The sequence below is a fragment of the Aotus nancymaae genome, unplaced genomic scaffold (assembly GCF_030222135.1).
Source record: "Aotus nancymaae isolate 86718 unplaced genomic scaffold, 86718_ANA_hifiasm-v0.15.2.pri h1tg000053l, whole genome shotgun sequence".
In the NCBI taxonomy this organism is placed as follows: domain Eukaryota; kingdom Metazoa; phylum Chordata; class Mammalia; order Primates; family Aotidae; genus Aotus; species Aotus nancymaae.
In genome coordinates, this window is record NW_026988467.1 from 6,514,729 (window position 1) to 6,541,417 (window position 26,689).

The window sequence follows — 26,689 nt, forward strand, 5'->3', positions numbered from 1 at the left end:
CCCAGCTAATTTTTAAATTTCTCTTAGAGACAGGGAATATATTTCTCTATATTTCCCAGGCTGGTCTCGAACTCCTGGGCTCAAGCGACCCTCCCACAGCGGTAGGATCATGGGCATGCGCCACGCACTCGCCCTCTGCCGCTTTGGTGCTCTTCCCCCATCCCGGCTTTGAAAGCTCTGGCCGCTCCCTGGGCTGCACCTGCCTGCTGCGCCGGACCCATCTGGTTTTGTCTTCCCCACAGAGGCCTCTCCCACCTCTCCCTCCCACCCTCGTGGCCCATCTGCCCCCTCAGGAGAGTCCCTCTCCCCCCTTGTAGCCTCAGCCACTGTCACCTGTTTTCTACTGACCCTGTCTCACACATTCTTCATGCTGCCCGGTCCCGCCTCGGCTGGCCCATTCCCACCAGCTGACCTGCATCCCTCTCATTTCGCTTTCCAAAAACTGATCCCCTCACACCTCCCCTCTTCCCAGGGGTGTCCCCATCAGCAGGCAGCCCTGCCATCCACCGTCCATCCTGTCACCCCGACATGTGTACCCTCAGCCGTGCCAGGGACACCTGCTGTTGTGAGCAGCCCAATGACCTGTGGGTTCCAGGAGGGCAGGACCCGGCCATGTGACTGTTGTTCACGGCTGAGTCCCCAGTAGTTAGGGCTACAGTGGGTTCTTGGACACCAGGGAGCAACGGCAAGGCTGGTGACTTAGTGGATCCCAGCGGGGTCTGGGAGAGCTCAATGTGGGCCTGGGTGTGGGTGCTGCGGGTGGGGATTTCCCGTCACAGAACTAGACTGCCAGGTGTTCGTTCTCAGACCAGACTTCTTTCGTGACCCTGTAGGAGGTCAGGAACTCCGAACAAGCACTCCGAACAAGCCTTCATTCTCAGGAGCTGTCAGTGGACCACGTGTCATCATGCATTCATTCAGACATTTACTAAGCACCTACCACATGCAGCCAGTCTGCTGGGGCTGAGGATATAAAGAATGAGGAAGGTTTCGCTGTCTCGTGGGTGAGACAGGCCCGTCTCTGCTGATGACAGCGCTCAGGGCATCAGAGGACACTGGTGGTGGGGTGGCCAGGTGGGAAAGGCGACATGGGTGCCGGGATGTGGCCGGAGTGAGTGCAGAGAGGCAGGAGGGCCCACAGACCTGGCAACATTTGCACGACTACAAGTAACATGGGAGAGGGGTTTGTGGTTTAGGGAAGGAAGGCGTGTTGGGGACAGAGCAGTGGTTTTGGGGAATCAGCCACCAGGCTGGGTCCCAGCTGTGCTCCTGCAGGGGAGGGACCATGCCATAGGGGCTCCTAAAGGGTGAGCCTTGCCCTTGGCCCCACGGGCAGGGACTGAGGGCACCCGGGCGATTGCCTGTTGCCGTCAACTGCCTTCACCCTTTTCAGCCATGTGGAGGGATGGCCGGGCCCTGGTCCTTCCTCGCCATGTCCTGCAGCGGTCGGCTTTTCCGCTCCATAGTTTCCACCACGGACAGCATTTGGGGCACAGCAGAGCTGGGGTGGGAGGCCCTTTGCGATGCCCAGCCTGGGGGAGGAGGGGATGGATGGAGCAGAGGGGGCTGTGGGAGGTGCATGGACTGGGGTCTGTCTGTAGTGGGGTCATTGATGACAGCCACCAACCCGACATGGCGTATCTGAGCACGCTTCCAGGTCCTGTACATGCATAAAGTCATTCAGTCGTCATAATGTCCAGTGATACCTATAGGGTAGGTACTACCCATTTTACAGATGAAAAAACTAGGATGGGCTGTGCTCACCCCTGGCTCACGCCTGTAATCCCAGCACTTTGGGAGGCTGAGGCAGGCGGATTACCTAAGGTCAGGAGTTTGAGACCAGCCTGACCAACATAACATGTGAAACCCTGTCTCTACTAAAAATACAAAATTAGCCAGGCATGGTGGTGCGTGCCTGTAATCCCAGTTACTCGGGAGGCTGAGGCAGGAGAATTACTTGAACCCAGGAGGTGGAGGTTGCGGTGAGCCAAGATCATGTCATTGCACTCCAGCCTGGGCAACAAGAGCAAACCTCTGTCTCAAAAAACAAACGAACAAACAAACAAACTAGAATGACTCGACTTCCCAGCCACCCAAGGGGAGAGCTGTGAGCTGAGCCCCAGCAGCCTGGCTTCTGGTCTTACTCTTCACCAGCATTCCCTGCCACAAAGAAAGAGCGAGGAAGAAATGAGTGACCCAAGAGACAGGTCAGCAGAGCAGATGTCACTGTGGCCGGGTAAATAAGAGGCAGGGGGCTGATGGGAGTCAGAGTGGTCCCAGGTATATGGGGATTGGTGTCTGAACTAAATGGAGAGAAAGTAGAGTCAACTCGAAGATGCTCTGGATATACAGATGTGCTCTGTGATGTTGGCTAATTAGGGTATCTTTTTTTTTTTTAATGGAGTCTCGCTCTGTCACCCAGGCTGGAGTGCAGTGTCACAGTGTCAGCTCACTGCAGCTTCTGCCTTCCAGATTCCAGTTATTCTCCCACCTCAGCCTCCCGGGTAGCTGGAATTGCAGGCATGTACCACCATGCACGGCTAATTTTTGTAGTTTTAGTAGAGATGGGGGTTTCACCATGTTGGCTAGGCTGGTCTCGAACTCCTGACCTCAGGTGATCCGCCTGCCTCGGCCTCCCAAAGTGCTGGGATTGCAGGCATTAGCCACCACACCCGGCTGTCTTTCTTCAATTGAGGTGAAATTCACATAATATAAAATGAGCCATTTTAAAGTGAACAGTTCAGGAGCGTTTAGTACATTCACAATGTTGTGCAATTATCCCCTCTGTCTAGTTCCAAAACGTCTTCATCCCCCCAGAAGGAAACCCCCTCCATATTAGCCGTCACCCCCCATCCTCTCTCCGCAGCCCCTGGGAACCAGTCTGTGTTCTGACTCATGGCTTTGCCTGTGCTGGACAGTTCGTACAAACGGAACTATACATTGTGCGGCCTTCTGCGTCTGACTTCTGGCTAATTAAGTTTTGCACGGAAGATTGAAGCATTTCCTAAGTGGAAGCTGGATTTCCCGTCCTGGATTCGTTGTAGGCCGTATGAAGGTGGGATGGGAGAGTCGGATCCAAGCAGCTTGTCTAAGAGGTTGGCTGGGAAACACGGGCATCTGCCTTTTTCTCCATATCCCTCGTCACCAGAGACTCAGCCACCATCTTCTTGTCACCAGCGATCTTGTTATTTATTTTTAATTTTCTCCTATCGATCTTTTAAAAATGACACCTGTTGTCAGCTCCCTTCTGGAGCCCATCAGCCGTTCCATTGCTCTTATGGTGAATTCGCAAACCCGTGACGTGGTCTTTGGGATGCGTGTGGCCTCCTCCCAGGCTTACCCTGTGCCACCCCCTCCTCGCCAGGGTCCACCTCAACTGTGGTGCCAGGTGTCCCCATGGGGACTGATCCTGAGGCTGGGGGTCTGTAACTCATGCTGCTCCTTCTCTTGGGGGGCAGGAGCTGTTTCCAGGAATGGTTGCTGACAGTGTTGGCCATTTGGTGCCACTTCCAAACCCTGTTAACCCATCTGGGACCAGAACTTCAGCTTTAGCAAGTCAGTGTCTTAATTCCTTTCCTTCTGATGTTTTCCAAGATGTATCAAGCCCCAAAGGGGGTGGCCTGCCTCTCATTGGACTGAGTGTGGCAGAAGTGTGCTTAGGAGCTTCCTACCAGCGCTCTCAGGGTAGTGATGCAGTTGCCCTGACTGGTGGCGCCTAGCAAGGGGGCCGTTTACCCTGGGCCCACTCTTGGCAGGGTCATGGGCACTCCAGCAGTGGGTCCTCCATGCCCAGGGCCCCCTGGAGTCACAGTGCCCTGACTGTGGGTGGGGGAAAGGAGACAGGTGGGGCTGCCCCAGGCATGGGAGAAAACATAAGCTGTCGTCCGCTGAGGGACCACTGGCCCCTTCCTCGTTGGAGCTCCCGACAACTTTTTCCTGCCCTTTCCCTCCCATGCTGGGGCCGGCGTTTAGTTTAGGGTGTGTCAGATCCCATCTGCTGTGAGTGTGATTCTGCCCGAAATAGTCTTCACATGTATTGACTGAACGTGTGCCACGAGCCAGGCGCTCCGCTTGCCACTGCAGATGGGTTTTTAACCCCTTCAACAATCCTGTGAGTTAGATGTTACCTCGCAGTTTACAGATGAGAAAGAAGAACTTTTTTCAAGAGAGGTTTTCTGCATTTCAGGAGGTGGCGTGTCTCCCTGGATACTGGAAGGTGGGCCTGACCCCACCACCTGGGTTTTTCCTACTCTGACAGTGGAACGTGCCAGCCCTGTTGATTGGGCACCTGCTAGTGCCACACACAGCCTGGGAGGCGTGTGATGCACCTCCAGGTCCCTGAGAGCCTGTGGCCCAGCAGGTGTGTGCAGGAAACATGAGCTCACTGCCAGGGGCTGGGCAGGCACCAGACCAGCGTGGGTACAGCGGGCCTCCTGGGGCCATCAGGAGTATTAGTTCTAGACTCGGGGGGTTTCATGGTAGGGGCCAGGAGACTGGCTGCCGTGAGGAGGACCGGGGAAGGCTTCAGAGCTGTGTAGCAGGGAGGGCATTGAATACCAAGCCCAGGGGTCATCAGTGGGCACAGGATGTCCTTGCACTTCCATACCATTCACCTCCAGAGTTGTTCATGGGATGTGCAGATGAGCTAGACTTCCCCCCTCAATTCCTGTGTGCTCCCCTGCAGAGTGTGTTTGTGAGAGAGAGAGACAGACAGACAGGGTCTCTCTGTCACCCAGGCTGGAGTGCAGTGGTGTAGTCACAGCTCACTGCAGCCTTGACCCCCTGAGCTCAAGCGATCCTCCCACGTCAGCATTCTGAGTAGCTGGTATTATAGGTATGTGTCACCATACCTGGCTAATTTTGAAAATTTTTTGTACAGACAGGGTCTTGCCATGTTACTCAGGCTCTCCCTTGCATTTAAAACTTGGTAACCAGGCCTTGCACAGTGACTCATGCCTGTAATCACAGCACTTGGGGATGCCAAGGCAGGTGGATCACCTGAGGTCAGGAGTTCGAGACCAGATGGGCGTGGTGGTGCATGCCCGTGATCCCAGCTACTTAGGAGGCTGAGGAAGGAGAATCACTTGAACCCAGAAAACAGAGGTTGCGGTGAGCCAAGATCATGCCATTGCACTCCAGCTTGGGCAACAAGAGCAAAACTCCATCTTTAAAGAAATAAATAAAAATACAAAAATTAGCTGGGCATGATGGTGCATGCCCGTAATTGCAGCTACTTGGGAGACTGAAGCAGGAGAATCGCTTGAACCCAGGAGGCAGAGGTTGTAGTAAGTCAAGATCGCACCATTGCACTCCAGCGTGGGCAATAGACTGAGACTGTCTCAAAAACAAGCAAACAAAAACAACTAGAAAGTGTGATCACTGGGGCCCTGGCCAGTCTCCCTGGGGACCCGATTCAGCTTCCTGATCCTTTTGTTTGGCTGTGCCTGCGGCTCCCCCGTCCTGACCACTGTCTGTCGTCTTGGGGATTTGGCTGTGGGTCTGCCCGAGGTCCTGGGCCTCTGGCTGGGGTGGTATTGCCTGTTGCCCTGAATCTCTCCTCAGGTGGGGATGGTGAGGGTCCCTGTGATGATGCTCCTGCACCTGCCATGGGAAGGCCAGAGTCTAGGGCCATGCTGGTGGGTCTTACCTCTTGAGTTGATGCCAGGAAGCCTCATGCAAACTCAAGATTAAGCACAGGATTCAGGCAATGGTGGTTTTTGAGGGCAAGGCATCTCATGTCAGGTTCTTGGGGCACCTTCCTGGATTCCTAAGGGTTGAGCTCCTGGATAGATCAAGAAGACCTGAGTGGCCGGGCACAGTAGCTCGTGCCTGTAATCCCAGCACTTTGGGAGGCAGAGGCAGGTAGATCACTTGAGGCCAGGAGTTCGAGACCAGCCTGGGCAACATGGTAAAACCTCGTCTCTACTAAAAAGACAAAAAAATTAGCTGAGTGTGATAGTACATGCCTGGGGTCCTGGCTGTTCTGGAGGCCAAGGCAGGAGGATCACGTGAGTTCGGGAGGTTGAGGCTGCAGTGAGTTGTGATCGCACCGCTGCACCCCAGCCTGGGCAATGGGAGTCAGACCTTGGCTCAAAAAAATAAAAAAGACCTGGGCAGCAGCATAACTTTGTCGCCTCATTCCTCTGCAGATGGGGTTCGGGGGAGATTCTCGAGCCTTTCCCTTGTGCAAGGAGCTTCTCATTTGGAGATTTTAAGAAAGTGCTAATGAGAAAGGTCGCCTTGCATTTGTGAAGCCTGGAGAAGTCATCCTAAGGGAGCAACGGCATGCTTAATTTATTCTAATTCTGTCATATATAAATTATATGTAAATGTCAGGGTTCTTCTAAAAACACTTTTCCATCTTTGGAAAAATGGAATGTTCAAAAAGATAAGTATCTTTCCCCTCTTTTTGGCCGGGCACGGTGGCTTACGCCTATAATCCCAGCACTTTGGGCGGCCAAGGTGGGTGGATCACGAGATCAGGAGTTCAAGACCAGCCTGACCAACATGGTAAAACCCCATCTCTATTAAAAATACAAAAATTAGCCAGATGTGGTGGCCTGCGCCTGTAATCCCGGCTACTCAGGAGGCTGAGGCAGGCGAATTGCTTGAACCTGGGAGGTGGAGGTTACAGTGAGCCAAGATTGTGCCACTGTACTCCAGCCTGGGTGACAGAGCAAGACTCTGTCTCAAAAAAAAAAAAAAATATATATATATATATATATATATATATTTCTTTCCCCCCCTTCTTCTGGTTGCATCCTATCAGGCCAGTTTTGAGCTGTTCGGTGTGAACAGATCCTTTCTTTCCCCACTTGTAGCCTCCTAGGCTCCCTGGAAGCCACATCCTCCGGACCCCCATGCCACTCTCAGGGGCGTCTAGACAGCTCGGGAGAAAGGTTTTTTTTTTTTTTAAATGCCTTCACCATTCAGCCAGTATTCCCTGAATGCCCGCTCTGTCCTGGCTGTCCCGGTGCCCGCACTGAGAGAGCCATGCCCAGACAGGGCCGTGTCTGAGCCGAGTGCTGATCCATGACTGGGGTTTCTTTCTTCCCCGTCATGGGTCTCGGCATGGCTGAGGTTTTGCTTTGCTGTCCGCATTTGTGGAGATTTTTGTAATGGAAAATTTCAAACACAGGCCGGAGTAGAGAGGCGGGTATCCTGAACCCCATACCCCACATCACCCAGCATCAACAGTTATTCATTCATCTCTTCAACACGCACGGGACATCTTCTTTTCTGGAAGGACTGATTGGGCTTAGAAATAACATCACAGTCCTGGAAAAGGGTCGGACTTGAACCAACCCTTGAACCAGGGCACCTTCACTTTTATCTTTTGTTTTTTTTTTTTATGGGGCAGGGGAGCATTCTGTGTGAGATTTAACTCCGCCGCTTCTGGCGAACAGCGGGAATAGATCAGGGTCAGCACCCAGGATGTTTCTGCCATGGTTGCCGAGTGGTGGACGTGAAACGTGGCTTTAGCCACCACGCTTTGTGTGTTTGGGATGGGACCTCTGTTTTCTTCCTGGAAAGGTGGGTTCGGTGCATCCATGGGTGTATGGGTTTTCTTGGTGGCACTGAGCCCTGTTTCAACCCTGCCAGATGAAACGCTCTGCCCAGACAAAGCAGAAAAATGGGACTGGTTTTCTCTCCTTATGCCGGTGGCCAAGTATTGAGATACAGGAGCCCTCATGCGGATGATGTTTTTCTCTTGGTGTAACCATTCGCCCTGCCTGTCTCTGTCGCCCAGGCTGGAGTGTGGTGGTGTGATCATAGCTCACTGCACCTCGAACTCCTCAGGCGATCCTCCTACCTCAGCCTCCTGAGTAACTGGGACCACAGACGTACGCCACCATGCTCAGCTAATTTTTATTTTATTTTATTTTTACTATTTTTTTCAAGACAGAGTCTTGCTCTATCACCCAGGCTGGAGTGCGGTGGCACGATCTCGGCTCACTGCAGCCTCTGCCACCTGGGTTCGAGCGATTCTCCTATTTTATTTTTTAGAGCTGAGGTCTCACTGTGTTGCTCAAGTTGGTCTCAAACTCCTCCTGGGCTCAAGCAGTCTTCTCACCTTGCCTCCCAAAGCTCTGGGATTACAGGCACGAACTACTGTGTCCGGCCTCTTTTATGAGACAAAGCACGGAGTCCCTGACCTTCCTGAGTCTTGTAGTCAGGGAAAGCTAACAGGGTTCTTCCCTCACGGCCCTGTGGAGGTGTTATTCACATGCCACGTGGTTCACCTGTTGTAAGTGTGATGCTGATGATCGGTGCACACATATGGACACCGTCCTGGAATTCATTTCTTCTCCCTACCTCAGCATACTCTGCAGGTGGAGATGGGGGAGGGCCACATTCTCCCAAGTTCCCTGAGTGCCGATGGTAACACAGGCAGGTGCCAGCACGGAGTTTTGTTGGGCGAGCAGCTCATGAACTGAATTTTGTGATGATTGGATAACGTGCATGGACTCATCTCATTAAAGTGGCACGGTTTTGGATTTCTTTGTTTTTGTTTTGTTTTTATTTATTTATTTATTTTTATTTCAGCCTGGACAGTCTTATCGCAAGTGGCGCAGTTTTGGAAGGCACCTAGGGAAGGCTGCCTGGCTGGAGTTTGGAACTCCACCTCCAAGGTGGAGGTGAGGTTACCAGAGGCAGTGTGTGCCGACCGTCCAAAGCCAGGCCCGAGGCCATGTGTCCGCCACAGACACATCTTTTCCCGCCAGCTTTAGAACGAGACCAGTTTGCTTGATGTTAATTGAGTGCCTGCTCTGTGCCTGGCACTGTGCTGGGCACTTTCCACGCATTTACTTATTGACTGCTGCACAGAACCCTGTGGAATGGGGATTATCGTGCCCATTTTACAGATGGAAAAACCAATGTTAAAAAGAAGTCGAATGTCTTGCCCAGGGCAGCACAGCAAGAAGTCAAGCTGGATGCAGACCCAGGCAGTCTGGGCTCTGAACCACTGCTCACATGGCCTCTGAGTGGGAACAGGCTCCTGATCTGGAGTGGTGGGGGAATGCTGGGATTTAAGTTCTGGGAGGGGTGGGCCCAGGTTGCTCGGGAGAAATTTCTGATGGAGAGAAGCCTTAGCCAGGCAAAGGAGAGGGCATGGGAGGGTGCCTGGGGGAGGCAGGGAGTGAGCTCAGGCAGGAAGGTGAGATCGAACACTCTCAGGAAGCTGCAGCAGAGGCCAAGGCCTGGCCCGTCCAGCCTGCCCACTGTGCTTCAGGGGCTGGCCCTTAGCAGGTGCTCAGTGAAGGCTGAATGAACGGAGGAGTGTTATTGGAGAGGCGAGATGGCTGGTGATCTCGAATCTCGTGCTTTTCACTATAGGAGCAAACAAGACCACTGGCTGGGCATAGTGGCCCACACCTGTAATCACAGCATTTTGGGAGGCTGAGGTGGGCGGATCACTTGAGGTCAGAAGTTTGAGATCAGCCTGGCCAATAGGGTGAAATCCTGTTTCCACTAAAAATACAAAAATTAGCCAGGTATGGTGGCAGGCACCTGCATGTAATTCCAGCTACTTGGGAGGCTAAGGCAGGAGAATCGCTTGAACCAGGCGGTTGCGGGGGGGTTGCAGGGGTGGAGGTTGCAGTGAGCTGAGATCGCACCACTGCACTCTAGCCTGGGCAATAGGGTGAAACTCCATCTCAAAAAGAAAGTGAACGAGACAACTGGAAAATGCCTCCAAATGCCCACCTGACATTTTCAGTGTCTCTTCTGGGCTGGGAGTAGATCTGGCTGCTGAATCCTTCCTCCCTCCCACCCCTGAATATGCAGGGCAGCTGCCTGGCTTGGAAAGCTGGAGGGCTCTCTGTTCTGTGAGCAGCTGTCCTGGTACCTTCCTGATGGGAAGATGGGCACTGGGCTGCCCACTTGTGAGCATCTAGAGCCTGACTGCCCACCGGCCTTCTGCGGATCCAGTGGGCTGAAATCTACACAGTGAGGCCGTCTGGTTCATCACCAGATGGAGAGAGAGGCAGGTTAGCGAAAGGGAGAGCAGGACCCCAGATATTTGCCTCTGCTCTTTGTCTAGTAAATCACACAAAGAATTGCAGAAATCGACAGTCTCATCCCTGAGTTTCCCTGGGCCAGACTGGGGCATAGGTCTTCTTACACTGTCTTGTTTTTCTCCGGGAAAAATGAGCCGTAAGTGTCAGACTTGAATTACCTTCCCAAGGGACACTTCCTGTGGCTATTTCTAGTGGCAAGTGGCTGAGGTTGTGCCCCTAAATAAAAGTAGGGTTTTAAACTGGGTCACAAACTCAGATGCCCCCAGGGGTCGGGAAGGAGGCACAAATGGGGGAAGCAGCCAGCGGGAGGCTACAGGGCAGGGAGAGGACTGCGGCAAAGGAGAACGGCGTGTCCTGCACGCGGAGCGGCCTCTCTTACCTGGGAGACTAGAGCCCTTGGCACTGTAGTATCCCTTTTGAAGCCAAGAATCCAGAGTTTTTAAAATGCTGGCAAATAATTCCGTGGGTTTTTTATTTGTTTTTAAAGACACAGCATTGCACTGGTTTAAAATAAAACATCTGTGGGACGAATGTCCGCTCTGTAGAGATGAGGAGGGCGAGGCTGAGCAGCACAGCGGGGGTCACTCAGTCAGTGGGGCTGGGACGAGAGCTCTACCTGCCGGCACCCGGCCTGGCCCTCTGTCCGACTCCTTATGCCGCATCCTGGGCAAAGCAGCGGGGCTAGGACCAACGCAGCAGACTCCACAGCAACAAGAGACCCCGTGTTGGCTCCAAGGGACATGGCCCCGTGCCAGTCTTGCCCACCCACCTCAGCTCTCCCACAGGAGGGCGTCTCAGCAGCAGCCAGGACTTGGTGGCTGCCTTTTGGGTGCCAGGTACAAAGCACCTTGTGTCATCTCTTGGAGTCCTTACAACAGCACACACACACCTGGTGGCTTCTGCTCTCCCCATTTCACAGATGAGGAAACCGAGACCTGGAGAGGTTCGAGTCACATGAGGGGGTGGGAGATGAATGTGAACGTGACTCCAGAGCCACGGTTCCTAACCAGCGAGTGATTCATACTTGGAGGCCCAGGCGAGATGTGCGTGGCACCCTCGACCTGATGCCAGTGACCTTGCCCTCCGTCCGTGGGATGCAGCCTCATGTTGACCCTCTACCAGGGCGTCACGTGCAGCAAAGAACACTGAGTGGGGAGTCGGCGGGGGCCTCAGGAGCACAGGCAGCCCCACCTCCAGAGGGGCCGCGCCGCTCACAAGGTTGCTGACTAATTCTCTTTGCAAACGGTTCAGTTTCACATGCTTGAGTTTCCAGTAACTACGTGGGTGGATTTGTTTCGTTTAAGGGGAAAACAAAACATGGAGTTTTCTTTCCCAAGAAGAAGGCTTGCCAATTATGGGTTCCACGCGTGCGGCTCCGGGCATCCTGGTGCAGTTCTGCAGCCAGCCGGGCCTCTTGGCAGATGGGCTCGGAGGTGGAAATTGCTTAGTCATTTGCAAGCCGGGACCAGGTGCCCAAGGTCAGGGAGGTGGTGGGGCTGCAGCGGCACGGGGATCCCCGGGTCCTGCTGCAGGAACCACGGTGGTCCTGTGCTCTTCCTGACTCAGCCCTGTCCTGGGCTGGCAGGGGGCGGGGACCTGGGCGAAGAGGAAGGTGCCAGGTCAGACAGGCAACCCTCCCTGCCGGCTAGTCGCCTGCTTCGGGTGAGTTGGAGGTGGGGATGTCCCTTGGCATATGCCAGACCGTGCTAGGGAAAGGGTGAGGGACAGCGTCCGGGGGACGAGGGCAGGGTGTGTGTGCACATGTATTTATGTGGTATTTATGTGTGTGCTTGTGTGTGTGTGTGCGTGTGCTTGTGTGTGTCCCCAAACGGGCTCAATCAGGGGATACTGGCACTCACCAAGCAGAGCAGACTTTGGTGGGCACACAGGGCAGGGTCCTAGGGGGCCACTGCTGTGCCAGGCATCACCCCTTGAGGTGCTGGATGGTGAGGGGTTGGGAATGATCGAAGTGGGTCGGGGGGCTGCCATTTATAAAAGGCTGGAGCATTTTGCTGCCTTAGGGCCCACCTGTTCTTGCCGCCTCGGGGCACAGGTGCAGGCAGGCGGCCATGACTCCTGGATTCCCGTGGAGCAGTGCAGGCCTTTTTCAGCACTGCGGCTGCTTCTCCAGAGGAGACCGACCCGGAAGCGGCATTGGGTCTGGGTCTGCGGGCCGAAGCAGCTTCGAGCCCAGCTTGGGAGGTGGCTGGCCTTCTGCCTCAGTACCCCCGGCTCCTGTGTCCTGGCTGGGCCACGTGACCTCTCCGAGCTTCAGTCTCCATCTCCATCTGTGAAATGGGAGTGTGAGTGCCCCGGAGGGAGGGAGCTGCCTCATGCTCTCCTGATCGCGCTGGTCTCAGAGATGCCAGGCCTGTGGCAGGGCCAGGCCTTACCTCCGATGCTCCTTTCTGCTTCCAGGTGGAAACACACTGTGGAATTGAGAATCCTTAACCTGACCTGTGAGGGTGTGCTTCCTGTGCTCTCTGGAAGGAAAAACAGAACTATCACATAATATATCCTACTAGGCAGAGGCTGGTAAAGGTGATTAGAGGCCAGCAAGGTTCTGGCCTTGGGCATCAGGGTTTACTCTCAGCAGGTGAATCTGGGAAGACTTCCTGGAGGAAGTGATGCTGAAATTGGACCTTAGGATGTGTGAGCACTGGAGAAGGAGGAGGAGGGGAAGAAAGGAAGGAATGTCACTGGTGGAAGGTGGCATGTGTGTGCAAAGCCACCCAGAGCTTTGATGATACCTGGAATATAGTAAGTGCCTGATAAAAGTCATCACCAAAGTCAATCCGACTGTAGGATTTGGGTTAGGTGTCTGGAAGAAGGGATGTGTGGGGCTGTGATAGAGAATTTCAGACCACCAGGAGAGAACGGACAGGTTTATTTGTTTGTTTGATTTTGAGACAGGGTCTTGCTTTGTCACCCAGGCTGGGGACGAAGATCACTGCAGCTTCTGCCTCCCAGGCTCAGGGATCGTCAGACCTTAGCCTCTTAAGTAGCTGGGACCCCAGGTGTGCACTACCACACCCAGCTAATTTTTGTGTGTATGTGTGTTTTTTGTAGAGATGGGGTTTTGCCATGTTGCCAGGCTGCTCTCAAACTCCTAAGCTTAAGCAATCCACCCTCCTTGGCCTCCCAAAGTGCCGGGATTACAGGTATGAGTCACTGAGCCTGGCGAGAAAAGACAGTTTCAGAGCCTCATGTAGGTGATTTTTGGTGGCGAGGGAACCGATTTTTTTTTTTTAGCTCCTGCAGATTGGCTGGTCGCTTCAGTGGGAGTGTCTTGCTTCCTTGGCCTTCCATTCACTTGGCAAGTTTGTTATGGGCCGCTGTGTGCCAGGCTCGGCCCGAGCATCCGTGGAGCCAGAGGAAGCTGGGTGGACAGTGACGCACCAGGTGGGGAGAGGAAGCAGCTTCCTTCATTCCCCGTTCTGGGCAGGTCGGGGAAACTCGGTGATTGTTCTGGGAAGCTGCAGCTTGGGGAGAGATGACGCTTCCTGTGGCCCAGTGAGGGCGGGGCCCTGGGGTCTGGGCTGACAGTGGGCAGTGGTGGAAGGTGGGCATGGGCACCTGGAGGCTTGTGATGTCCCTAGATCCTCCACCAGGGACGCAGCCGGCAGCAGAGCAGTGACAGGTCCCCTGTCGCTTGGGTCTCTGCCCGCCCACACCTCCCTTGCTGGTCATTCTCTCTGGCCTCTGCCTCCTTGCTCTTTCTTGGCAGACACTGTAGAACCCTGCCTGAGGCACAGCATCCAGGCTGCCTTGGGGACAGACAGAATGGGGACAGCATCCTGTCCTATGGCCCATGGAGCCACCCTGCCATGTTCTTCTTTGTCCCCAAGGCCACCCTCCTTCCTCCACGCCCAGGTTTCTAGCATCCAGGGAAGACCTGAGTTTGGAGTCTGGCTTCCGACCTGGATCCTGGACAAATTACTCCGCCTCTTTGCCCCTCAGTTTCCGCCTGTGAGAGTGAGAGCGAGCCATCTGTGAGAACGGGTGTGAGAATTACCTTGCAGAACCGTGCAGGATGGACCAAAGCCAGACAGTGTGGCTGGTGCCTCGAGGCAGCTGTTTCCACCAGTCAGAGGACTGTTCTTCTGTCTGTTCAACAATTCAGGCAGCTCACTCAGATCAGGGCCTCTGCCACTACCAGTGACGTAAATTCAGAATCCCCCACGAGGAAACAAAAACGTGCAGCCACCCTCCAGGCACCTTCAAAATGAAGGCTCTCGACACACAGCAGGACAGGGTCCCTATCCCCAAGGACTGACTGCATATAGTAGGGGCTATGAGCCATGAGCTGGTGAGCGTAACACAGGGTGACAAAGGAGTAGCCCGGCCTAGGGTGTCCTGCAGGGAGTCCTAACGATGAGGTAGGGCCGGGCATGGTGGCTCACACCTGTAATCCCAGCACTTTGAGAGGTTGAGGCTAGAGGATCACCGGAGGTCAGGAGTTCGAGACCAGCCTGGGCAACATGGCGAAACCCTGTCTCTACTAAAAATAGAAAAAATTAGCCAGGTGTGGTGGCACGCACCTGTAATCCCAGCCACTCAGAGGCTGAGGCGGGAGAATTGCTTCAACCTGGGAGGAGGCGGAGGTTGCAGGGAGCTGAGATCGCACCACTGCACTCCAGCCTGGGCGACAGAATGAGACTCTGTCTCAAAAAAAAAAAAAACAGCAAAAACAAAAGAGGGGGTAGGACCTGGGAGGTGAGGGGGCCAGGGGGTGGCACAGGGAGGGCACCAAGGCAGGCAGAGCTGTGGGCTGCGGGTCAGCATGTGGACATGTGCGCCACCATGTTGCTCACACCCAGCCCGGCTCAGGTCAGGTGCTGTGCTCCTTCTCCTCCCTCCTACCCCCTCCTCCCTCTGGGATCTCGAAGTACAGGAGTGGGAGGAGAGGCCCCCAGGCCCTGCTGTCCCCATGCCCTCCTTGTGGGACTCCTGGGCTGCTGCTGCTCCCCCTGAAGTCAAGTAGAAGAGGTGAGGAGCGCGTGGGTCTGGCTCTCGGTGGCTGATGTTCCTTTCTGGCTGATGCAGAGGATGCCGCAGAAGGCCAAGCCTGCCCGTCTGGCCTGTCCAGCCCGTCCAGATCTGCAACGCAGAGCAGCCCTCAAAGGTCCGCTGCAGTGAGGGGAGGGCACTGCAGGGAGTTGGCCTGGGGTGGCGGGGTGACTGGTTCCATGAGCCTTTGAGTGAGCGCTCACATCCACACCTACTGTTCCTGTGGCCACTGGAGCTGCTGGCTCAGGTGGGAAGCAGCCTCCTCACCTGTCGTATCCCCAAGCATCCAGCTCCAGACCTCCCGGGAGGACCATGGCTGGCCCCTGAGCTGGCCACCCGCAGGCCTGGTCCCTGGGGTCAGAGGCAGGACCCTTGACTTCTCAGAGGGGTGGAGGGGAGTCTGTGCTTTGAACCCACTGGGCCAGGTGACTCCTGCTGTGTGCAGCCAGACTCACCTGCTCAGGGCCAGCCCCCAGGGACCCCAGGTGTCTAAGCGTCTGCTTCTCACCGGCCCCACCCTCCGCTATAGTTTCTTCTGCCTTCCTCCTAAATTTGCATGGCAGAAACTTCCTTCTACAAATATTTGCGGAGCGCCCACTGTGTGCCAAGCATTGTTCTAGGCAGGGGGTTGTTCAAGGCAGACTGCAGGCCGTCAGCAGCCATGACTGCGTCTTGGACCAGGACTGCCCTCTTGTGTCTGTGTCACCTCCTCCACCCCAGCCAGGTGGCTTAAAGCTCCAGGGGGCTTTGCCTCCTTTCACCTTTCCTCCCCCTGCCCTGCCCCAGGTGTGTGCAGATATGGGGTGACCCCATTGCCCCATTTGATTGGGAGCCCCCCCATGGCCAGGAGAAGCCCTTTCTCTCGGCGTTCCACAGCACGCTGCTCCTGCGATGTTCTGTGTACAGTAGCCTTGCTCCTTGCCTCGAACTGCTTCCTGGATACACAGAGGAAACACTCAGTCCTCTTCCATTTTGCAAGTATTTGGAGCAGTGGAGCAGGAGAGACTGACTTGCCCCATGTATCTGGTCGTTTCCTAGACATTGCTGTATCCTGGTGACTTCGGGTCCTGACTGCACCGTGGGCTCACCTCTCTGGGCTCTGGCTGGCACGACCTTCCTTTTGAAGGTGCCAGGAGGGTGGCTCTGTGTTTTGTTTCCTCGTGGGGGATTTTGAATTTATGTCACTGGTAGTGGTTTGGAAGCCACAGCGTCCTGTGCCGCGTTTAGCAGGATAGAGTTAGAGTGAGCTCTGGCCATGAGAGGCTGGACTGGGCCGGGCACGGTGGCTTTCGCCTGTAATCCCAGCACTTTGGGAGGCCGAGGTGGGTGGATCACAAAGTCAGGAGTTCGAGACTGGCCCAGCCAGCATGGTGAAACCCCCATCTCTACTGAAAATACAAAAAATTAGCCAGGCGTGGTGGCGTGCCTGTAGTCCCAGCTACTTGGGAGGCTGAAGCAGGAGAATTGCTTGAACCTGGGAGGTGGAGGTTGCAGTGAGCCAGGATCGCCCCACTGCACTCCAGCCTGGGTGACAGAGCAAGACTCTGTCTCAAAAAAAAAAAAGAAAGAAAGGCTGGCTGGATGGGGAGGGGCCAAACCCCCCCAGGCTCCAGTGGAAGGCCCCCCTCCCCTTCTCAAAATGCTCCTGAGTCCCTGGTTGCCACTCTCCAGGCCAAGGCAGTGGGAGGTGCTCTGCGGGGCATTCTGGCTGGAAAAAGCAGCCGTGTAATTGCAGGTACTGGAAATAGTTCTGTTTCCCTTTCAGCCTTTTCCTCCTCCATCCCCCTCCAAAGAAAACAACAACCAAAAAATCCCCCAAAAATACAAAGCTGGAAAAAGCTCTTAAACCTTCTTAGTTTAGTCTGCCGAGGCGTCCAGGCGGTGGGCCTTAAACATTTACATTCTTTGGGCTTAGCTGACTCCTGCGAGCGTCGAGTTTCTGGGTTGGTGGCACATCCAGGGTGAAGTAAGAGCTCCTTACAGAGAAAGCACGTGTGTGTGTTGGCGCGCTAGATGGCCCAACGGCAGCGGGTGGGCTCCGAGCTCCAGGGCCCTTTCCTGGGAGAGAGCAGATCCTGTGGGATTTTACGTTCACTTGTCCTGACCTGTTGTTCATCACCTTGGTGCCCGATGAGAAGTGTCTCGGCAGCTCTGTTCTCCAGACCTTTACTGAACACTTACTGTGTGCGAATGATTCAGCTCAGAACGGGGAAGAGGGCATTTGAGAGGCTGAGTCAGTGAGGGAGTCACAGCTCACTAATGCTGTATTTCTTCACATCTGAAACCTGGCGACCGGGAGCTTCACCATCTTTTTTTTTTTTCAAATATGCTGCTGATTGTCACCGTCATGTGCCCTTGACTCCAGGACCAGCCTGATGACAGAGATCTTAAGATGTGGATCACATGACTTCGAGCCGGCGGGGGAGGAGGACTCTGAGAGGCTGGGAAGCTGGCCGGGGGCACCGCAGAGATCAAGGGAGAAGCTCTTCAGCGGCAGAAGCATCTCGGGTGGTGTTTTATGGGCAGAGCGGGGCCGGGGAATATGACAGCAGCGAGATGAATACGCGGAGGTGCCATTGACGAGTGATCCTGCTCTGGGCTCTCCAGTCACCTCTGACCTTATAGGGGACAACCACGATGTCTGTTTTACAGATGGGCCACAACCCCCCCCAGTGGATGTGTACCTGGGAACCACCCTGGGCAGGTGATGTACATCTGTGCACTCCCTGAGCGCCCATCCTGTAAGAGGCTTGAATGGCTCTTTATTAACCACCCATATTCCCGGGACTTAGCTCCTGGTGGTCCAGGCTGACTCCCTCGTTGTCTTGGACTCCTCTCTGTGGCTTCTCTTTAACCTTTAACCAGCACTTAAAAATGCACCAGGCTGAGCGGGGTACTAGCATCGTCTCGTCTCATCCCCACATCGTCCCAGTGAGATGGGGTTAATTTTCCTGGTTTGCAGGTGGGGAAACTGAGGTTTGGAAAGTCTCTCAGGTTATAGCCTGGTAAGGGCAGAGCCGGGATTAGAACCCAGGGTTGTCAGCTCCAAAGCCTGTGCCCGTCTCTCCTTTCTGCACGTTTTCAGCAACTCTCTTTTGTTATTCCTGTCCCGAGAGGCACCTGCTCACCTGCATGGCCTGTTGCCTACTGGGCTCTTGGCCAGAGGCATTGAAAGCCCTAATCTGATAGTTCATTGAGGAGAGATGGCATCATGATGAGGGCTTAGGACTCGTCACTGATGAATTTTCTTTCGGGCCTCTGAAAAGTGGCATCATTGCCGGACAGAGGTGGGAGGTGGGCTGGGGAGAGTCAGGCCAGGACCACCTGTAGGTTCCACTGTGACTGGAATATTCTGGAGGCTCAGGAGAGCCGGCACACAAGGCGGCAGGTGTCAGAGAGGGACAGTGACTTGGAGATTGGGTCTTGCTCCGACCGGTCTGATGGTCAGCGGAGGGAAGCAGCGCCTTAGGTCACCAGACACCTCCAGCCCGCACCGCTCCACCCGCCCGGATGCTCTTCTCAGACTCTTTCTTTTGTTGTCTGGCTGCGTCAGACGTCTGGGCTCGCAGGGAGGTTCCTGAATGGGCCTTGGAAACAGGTCACTCCCTTCCCGTGCCGCCAGCACTGACCCAGATGTGACCTTCCCCACAGTGACAGTGTCTGGCTGTCACTCTTTGATGCTGGTGGTAGACGGGCTGGGTGGCCACCCCTCCCCAGCTCTGGCCTTCGAGGACTTTGCCATCTCCACAGCCGCCTGCCGGACGTTCCTTCCCGCTGCCGTGCTGGAGAGGGGTATCCACGGGGCCTCTGTCCCAGCGCTTGACCTTTCTGCTCTCATGGAGTGCCCTGGCTGGGCTGGCGGCTTTGAGGGTCTGGATGAAACAGACTAGTTCCCGCTGAGCCGAGAGGGGCTGTGGCTCTACTGGGCCCCTCTCTGGCCCCAGCCCCTTGACAGGGCACTCAGCAGTGGATGTGCCCTCCATGGGGTCTCTGGGGACTTTCTACATCTCCCCCTGGCTGGCTGTGGAGCCTACCTCGAGGTCGTTGGCAGAGATCTCAGGGGATCTCAGGGTGCTTGCCCTGGCGCTGGGTATCAAGGCTGACCTTGAAGGTCAGAAGCCAGTGGTGGACAGTGCTGCCCTCATGGCGGGGCCTGGAGCCCTGTCCACACGCAGGGGCTTCATTGGAGCTCAGTGTTTAGTCTTCGTGGAATCCAGATGTGAACAAAGCAGAGAAGGGAGGATGCCAGACGTGCCTGCACACGTGGAGACGGTCTCACCCGTGGCTGCCAGCGCATCTTCAGGCACCGAGAGCCCATGCTGGGCAGATTCTGGGGCTTCGGCCTTCGGAGGGCCTCCAGGTGGCTGGTCCTCCGGGCCTCAGGGAGACGATGCCATGTCATTCTGCTGCCAGCTTCTAGGGTGGTGAGGAATACATTTCTGCTGCTGTCGTCCACGGATGGCAGGGGCTGCATCGGGTGGGACCTTGGAACCAGGGCCTTCTCCCATCCCTTCCTCCTGGATCCGTCTTCTCTGTGGCCCATGCAAAATTCCGGGGGTCTTTTCCTGCAGGAAAGAGAGCCAGGGTGCAGGCCCCAAGGAGGTGGGACATGTACAGGTGACTCCCCAAAGCTCTCCTTGACAGCCCAAACTCAGGCAGAGGAACCCGTCCTGGGGGCAGCGGACCATCTCTCCGTCACAGTCACACCTCTTTTCCTTTTTTTTTGAAACAGTCTCGCTCTGTCTCCCAGGCTGGAGTGCAGTGGCACGATCTCAGCTCACTGCAACCTCCGCCTCCCGGGTTCAACAATTTCTTTGCCTCAGCCTCCCAACTAGCTGGGACTATAGGCATGCGCCACCATGCCCGGCCAATTTTTGTATTTTTTGTAGAGACGTGGTTTCACCATATTGGCCAGACTGGTTTTGAACTCCTGACCTCATGATCCTCCCACCTCAGCCTCCCAAAGTGCTGGGATGACAGGCATGGGGCACCACTCCCGGCAGTTCACACCTATATTTCTAGGCTTTTCAGTCCGTATCTTTTTTGTATGCCAGAGTGGAGACCCGTATTTCTGGTAGCTAATCACTTGTTTTTCTCATCCAGTAAGTGGGCACCTCTGATGCAGCTGGAATGGGACCCCGGTGGGAGGGACTTTGTCCTTACCACCACATGGAGCCAGCACATAGTGGGACTCACAGCTCTTGGTGACATCAATGAATTGTGTCCCGATTAGCTGCTGGCAGTGTGCTGTCTGCTGCTCTGCTCTGCAGCGAGATCCGCTACGATCCTGTGGCTCAGCACGTGGTAGGTCCTCAGTGAGGCTGTGATGAGGACTGTGGGGGTGTCTGGTACCCGGGGCAGGTCCCTTGCTGTCCTCCATGGTGTCTCTCTGTGCCCAGCCTCTGGAGGGTTGGTGGAGGGCTGTGGACCCGGGACTCGGTGTGTCCGATGAGGAAACCAGCTTGGGTAGGGAGGGGAGTCAAGACAAAAGCCTGGTTGTGCCCTCGGAGAAAACCCAAACCTGGGTTTCCCTGAGGCTGAAACTGCCAGCACCCGGCCTGTCTTGTTCCCATAAAGGGCACTTTGTGTGTGGCTCCTGGCGGGAGGCGGCGGCCAGCCAGCGTCTCCTGGAGCCCAGACTCTCCCTGGGAATGAGCGCAGCCACCTCTGAGCCACAGCTCGCTGTGACGAAAACCCCTGTGGCCCTGGACTTCTGAGAGCTGACACCAGCCAGACAGTTGTGTTTGGGACAAGCCTGTTCCTCGTGCCATGGAGCTAGTGTGGTCTGTCGGATCCAGACCAGACACATTCTTTTTCGGAAAACAGAGTGGGGTGTGAGAGAGGGGACACCCGGCCTGGTGGGCTGGAGGATCGGGGGCACTTGCGAGCAGGTCTGTAGTGGGTAGGAAGCCCCAATGGGAGGCAGAGACACTCGCTGGCTGCTGCCTCCTGCATGAACAGCCGGTGTGGGTGCAGTGGCTGCACTCGCTGGAAGCTGGGACCCCAGAGCTCGGCACGTGGAGCTAGACGAAGCTTCCTCTGCTCCCACTGCAGGCTGGGCTTCCCCCAGCCGGGGCACTGGGCGTCCAAGAAGCCCTGTGCTCTGCCATCCGGCCTGAGCCAATGCCCCTGTCCCCCACCTCCGCCAGTGCAGGTGGAGAGCTGTCCCCCCTCCCTGGGTCTCGCCAGCCCTGCATGCTAGGGACAGTCTGGGCTGTGTAGAATTGAGCTCTTGCCACCTTTGGGGACTGAGTTCTCAAGGAATGAGGGCCCTGGAGGGCTGACCTGGGGCAGGAGAGCTTTGGATCCAGTGGGGAAGGTTCCATAGCAGGTCGGGGACAGAGAGATGGATGCCTGCCCACCTTTTCAGGAAAGTGATGTGGGAGACCCTACGCCCTGCTTTCATGGGAGTGGCGTTTCTGCAGAGCATGGTGGTGTGGGCAGGTGGCACCATGGAACAGAGAGTCACTCAGCAGGCACGTACCGAGCACTTACGCTGTAAAAGGCCCCAAGACACAGCGTGAACAAGACGTGCTCTCATGGGGGACAGGCCTTAAGTAGATAACCAAGTGAACGTCATTGTGAAGTTCTGTGGGGAAGCTCAAAGCGTGGCACTGGGGCAGAGGACGTTTGCCACTTGGGCAGTATGGCTGAAAAAGGCCTTGATAACATGGTGACCTTGGAACAGAGCCCTGAGGGAAGTTGGGGAACAGCCACCTGGGGCCTCAGGTCCTGTGTGCCCAGAACCAGGCAGAGGGCGTGGCAAGTGCAGAGATCCTGAGGCAGGAGCTTGGCAGGTGTCAGGAACAGCCAGAAGGCCAGGTGCAGGCAGGAGAGCATGGGGGAAGGAGCTGACAGAGTGTCCTGGGTCCTGGCCAGGAGGAATGTGGGCTCCCTGAGGTCAGAGTGACCTGTCCCACTCCACCCCTGCATGTCCCTGAGTCCATCTGTCCCCTGGAGGTTGGCTGGGCCAGCTGCTGCGTGGGGAGGTCAGGTGGAATGCTCTCGGTGGGGCTGAGTTTACTCTTCCCTGCCTTTTTTGGTTGGGGCTTTGGTGCTCCTGAGAAGACTTATTGAATAACAAAGAACCATCCCACAGGACCCTTGGAAAGCTCTGCGTTTGTTTCCAGCACCACCCGGAGGGCTGGGCAGGTTGCTTTTCTGATCCTCAGTCTCCCTGTGCAGTGGGGGTAGAGACCCCCGGGGCCAGTAAGACCTGACCCTGTGGAAGCTCTTGGAGTCTCTGAAGGGGCCACAGAAAAGTCAGTGGGTGGTATCGGAGGAGTCCCCTCACACTGCCCAGGCACAGCGGCTAAAGGCATGACCAGAGGGGATGTGGAGGCGGGAGGTTCACCTCAAGACCACCAGGGTCGCTGTCTGCATGTGGCCGAATGTTCTCCCTGGTGGTCGGGCTGGGTGGGCTCCAAGTAGGAGGTGGGGTGAGAGTCTGAGAGCCCCAAGGAGCTGGGGGACCACAGACCTTGCGGTGGCTCCTGTGCCACCTTCCAGAAGGAAGCCACTGAGGCTAAGCCACCCTTGGTCAGCTGCCTCCAGAGAAAAACAGCAGCCTGATCATCAGCCGTCTTCCCTCCCACTGGCCGAGCAGACATGGTGAGCCCGCCGCTTCCGAGGGGCTTCCTCATTCCTGCAGTTTAATCTGCGTTGGATTAACTGGAAAGACTTATTGCCTCTGAGTCAAAACACAAAAATCCCCCTGGATGCACCAGGGTGTTTGCTGCCAGGGGAGCAGCTGGCGCCTTTTTTTGGTGGCGGTGGGGGGGGGGGACCCTAATCCCTTCTTTCCTGCTTACAGCCCTTTCCAGTCTTCCAGATTGGAGAGGAACCTGGTCCCAAGAACCCCAGCCTCCTTGCACTGGGGGATCGTGGCTTAGGGGCAGGCGCTCAGGGCAGGCATTGGGATGGTTCCTCATTCTTAGATGCATTCCTGTCGTTTCCTGAGGAAGAGGCGAGCACCACCCCCTATACCCACGAGCAGCGCTTCCAAGGGTCCCAGGGTGGTCCTCTAAGCCCGTAGCCTCCAGAGCGGCCACTCATAGGAAGATCCACCGCAGTGTGGGCAGAAATTGGTAGCTATTTTTATCTCATCTAGTTTCATTTCTATTTTGGGGATGTGTGTTTCGTAATGTATATACTCTATTGATACAGAAGCATGTGAGTATCACATATGCATGAGTGTGTATGTCTTTGGCGGGTACGTGCTTAAAAGTCGATCGCCAGTCAGAGGATGATAGCTGCTGGAGATGAGGTTCTGGTGTGTAAAGGGAGGGGGTGTCACCGGGGGTCCAGGAAAGGCTGCACCATGGGGAATGCACATTACAAGGCAGAGCGGGCGGACGGGGAGGGCAGGGTCGGGCACGGGCTGGGCAGACAGCAGCATCTGAGCACTTGTCTGTGTTTGAAGAGCAGCTGGCCACCCCAGTGCACCCGGATCCAAGCACTTGAGCCCATAAGACAATCTTGGGGGAGTTTCGGGGAGAGATTTGACCCCTGTTTCTTCACCATTTCCCAGGGTCTCAACCACGGTCAGCACACTTTAAGGGCAAGATGGTAACTGCTGAGGCTTGGTAGACCGCATGGTGTCTGCCGCAATGACCCAGCTCTGTTTGTAGCGTGAAAGCAGCCACAGACAACATGTAAACCGTGAGCCTGGCTGTGTGCCAATAAAGCTTCACTTCCGGAAGTAGACAGTGGGCCACATTTCGCCTCTGGGTGTAATTTGGCCAACCCTGGTCTAGATTTAAGAGGACGGGCCCTAATGGGACCTAGGACCAGCCTCAGTTTCTCACCAAAGTGCAGGCCCCTGACTTTGGATTCGTGAATGGAGTGCACCAATCACACTTACGCTTTGGGAGGATTTCGGGCGCACGGCGTGGACTTTTCAGAGAGTTTGCTTAGCTGGAGCAGGTGATGAAGAGCCATTATGTCACATGGTAAGCATCTCAGCTCTGCTACACCCCTTGACACCCCCTCCTTTAGAGCCAGATGAACGTGCTGTGTGGAGGATTCCATACAGGGGCCAGGGGAGGAGGCGGGGCCTGGCTCATCAATAGAATCTTGAAGCCGCTGAGCCCAAAGACATTCGGAGGTCCTCCAGACTGTCTGTCATCCTCACGGTGTTTGCAAAGATGTGCTCCAGGAAGAATGTTCCTGTTCTTCAAGTTTGGGAACTGCTACAGTTGAACAGAACCCTTGAGTTTCTGCTCTGCAGGACTTCTCAGAGCCTTTAAGATGCTGATGTGCTTTGTGACTCTCTAGAAGGGGATAAATGTTTCCCCTCACTCAGAAATGATTTCAAGTGCTTTAAGACTCTGTCAAGGCCACTTTGGGGAAGAGCTGATTCCTTTCAACGCTTTATTTTATAAACAGGGACTCTAAGGCCCAGAGACGTAAACGTCTCATTCGGGGTAACCCAGAGGCTGATGAGCGAGTTGGGATGAGCACTGAGCTCCCGCTGACCACCTCCCTTCTGGCCTGGGAGAGCCAGGGAGTTGACCCCGGGTTGCAGGTGCTGGGTTCTAGGTAGTGCTTCTGGGCACACGAAGATGGTTTTGTCCCAGGAATACCCTGCATCCTTTCACCTAAAGCCCACTTGGCGTCGGGGCTTCCCAGCACTGCTGTGGCACTGTTGCCATAGGGCAGGGGAATTGTCCGTGTGGGGCCTGTGCCGGGCATTGCTGGGCATTTAGCAACATCCCTGGCCCCCACTCACCAGACGCCACCCCAAATTGTGACCACCAAACGTGTCTCCAGACATTGCCAAATGTCCTGGAGTAGACAAGGGAGGGTGGTAAAATCACCCTGGTTGAAAACCACTGCTCTGGCCAGGCACGGTGGCTCACACCTGTAATAGCATTTTGGGAGGCTGAGGCAGGCAAATCACAAGGTCAGGAGATCAAGACCAGCCTGGCCAACATGGTGAAACCCCATCTCTACTAAAAGTACAAAAATTAGCTGGGTGTGGTGGTGTGCGCCTGTAGTCCCAGCTACTTGGGAGGCTGAGGCAGCTGAATCAGGAGGCGGAGGTTGCAGTGAGCCGAGATGACGCCACTGCACTCCAGCCTGGTGACAGAGCGAGACTCCATTTCTAAAAAAGAAAAAAGAAAGCCACTGCTCTGCCCTGATAGGGGTGGACCCTGCACTTGCTGGAATTTGCCAGTCAAGGGCAGAAAGACTTGCCAGAACTCTGGCAGATGTGTAGGAGCTCGCGTGGGGGGTGGGGTGGCAGGGAAGGCCTCCCAAGGGGTAGACTTGAAAACACCTGAGGGCAGTTGTATGAAGCAGTGCAGGCGGTTCAGTCTGCATGGGGCTCAGGTGCCTCCAGTTGAGGGGTTTGTGGGTTGGGGGAGACGCAGCTGGAGATGGAGGAAAGGTGAGATCCTGGATGGGTGGACGGGTGGGAGTCTCAGTCCAGGAACTTCATGCTGAGGGCTTGAGGGCAGTGATGGGGACGTCAGGGGAGGTGGCACACGATGGTGGGTAGGTCAGGTGAGAGGGTCCCAGGAAGGGAGTAGGGGAGAGAGCATTTGGGAAGATGGGCGGGGCCACCCGTCAAAAGATAGTGCTGGACAGCTGACCCACATGGTGAAACCCCATCTCGGTAAAAAAAAATGCAAAAATTAGGCATGGTGGCATGCACCTATAGTCCCAGCTACTCAGGAGGCTGAGGCAGGAGAATAGCTTGAACCAGGATGGGGAGGTTGCAGTGAGTGGAGATGGCGCCACTGCACTCCAGCCTGGGTGACAGAGCGAGACCTCATCTCAAAAATAACAACAGCACCAATGACAAAGGAAGTTAGTGCTGGAGGCCAGGAGACCTCCCAGACCTCCGCCTGGGACAAATGGCAGTGGGCCGTGGAGATAGTGGGCTTGGGTGTGGAGGCAGAAGAGAACATTCTTTGGGTAGTGTGACTCTACAGACACTTCTCAAAACTTTGATACTGTGAGGCTGTTGGAATCTTTTCTGGGACTGATTCCTAGAGCCCAGGGAGAAAACTGCTGTGGATGACAGGACAGCGGGTTCAGAGTGGCTCAGGAGCAGGTGACCACACGTGACCATCCGCATGGGTCTCTTACCTCCATTCCGAGGACACAAGGTGTCTCTTCTCACTGTAGTTTGTTGGAGATTGGTGGCTTAAATAATTGCTAGCATTTGCTCATCGAGAAGAAGCTGAATGACACCTGATATGTACACATAAAGATGTACCAGGCCAGGCATGGTGGCTCAGACTGTAATGCCGGCACTTTGGGAGACTGAGGCGGGCAGATCACTTGAGGTCAGGAGTTGAAGACTAGCCTGGGCAACACGCTTAAACCCCCGTCTCTACTAAAAATACAAAATTAGCCAGGTGTGGTGGCGCATGCCCATAATCCCTGCTACTTGGGAGGCTGAGGCAGGAGAGTCATTTGAACCCAGGAGGCGGAGGTTGCAGTGAGCCAAGATCATGCCGCTGCACTCCAGCCTGGGCAACAAGAGCAAAACTCCATCTCAAAAGATAATAATTACTATTATTATTATAAAGATTTGCCAATCTCTCACTCCTACCACCCCAAGGAAACCACAGTAACATCCTGCCAGCTGACCCTGTGATGCGGATACGCGTATCCCTAACTTCACCACACGTTCAGGGGGGGATTTT

At 55.3% G+C, this 26,689-nt stretch overlaps 1 protein-coding gene across 2 annotated transcripts in view; it reads left to right on the forward strand.

The window, feature by feature from the left end:
* SPSB1 (splA/ryanodine receptor domain and SOCS box containing 1) overlaps positions 1–26,689 on the forward strand; it is a 75,823-nt gene that overhangs the window by 12,095 nt on the left and 37,039 nt on the right. Inside the window, exon 1 of one of the 2 annotated variants that reach the window (XM_012473716.2) lies at positions 11,520–11,684. The exons of the other annotated variant lie outside the window; for it this stretch is intronic. The gene's annotated coding sequence lies outside the window, so the exon portion shown is untranslated. Of the gene's footprint in view, positions 1–11,519; positions 11,685–26,689 lie in introns of those variants that run through there. 2 annotated transcript variants of the gene reach the window in all.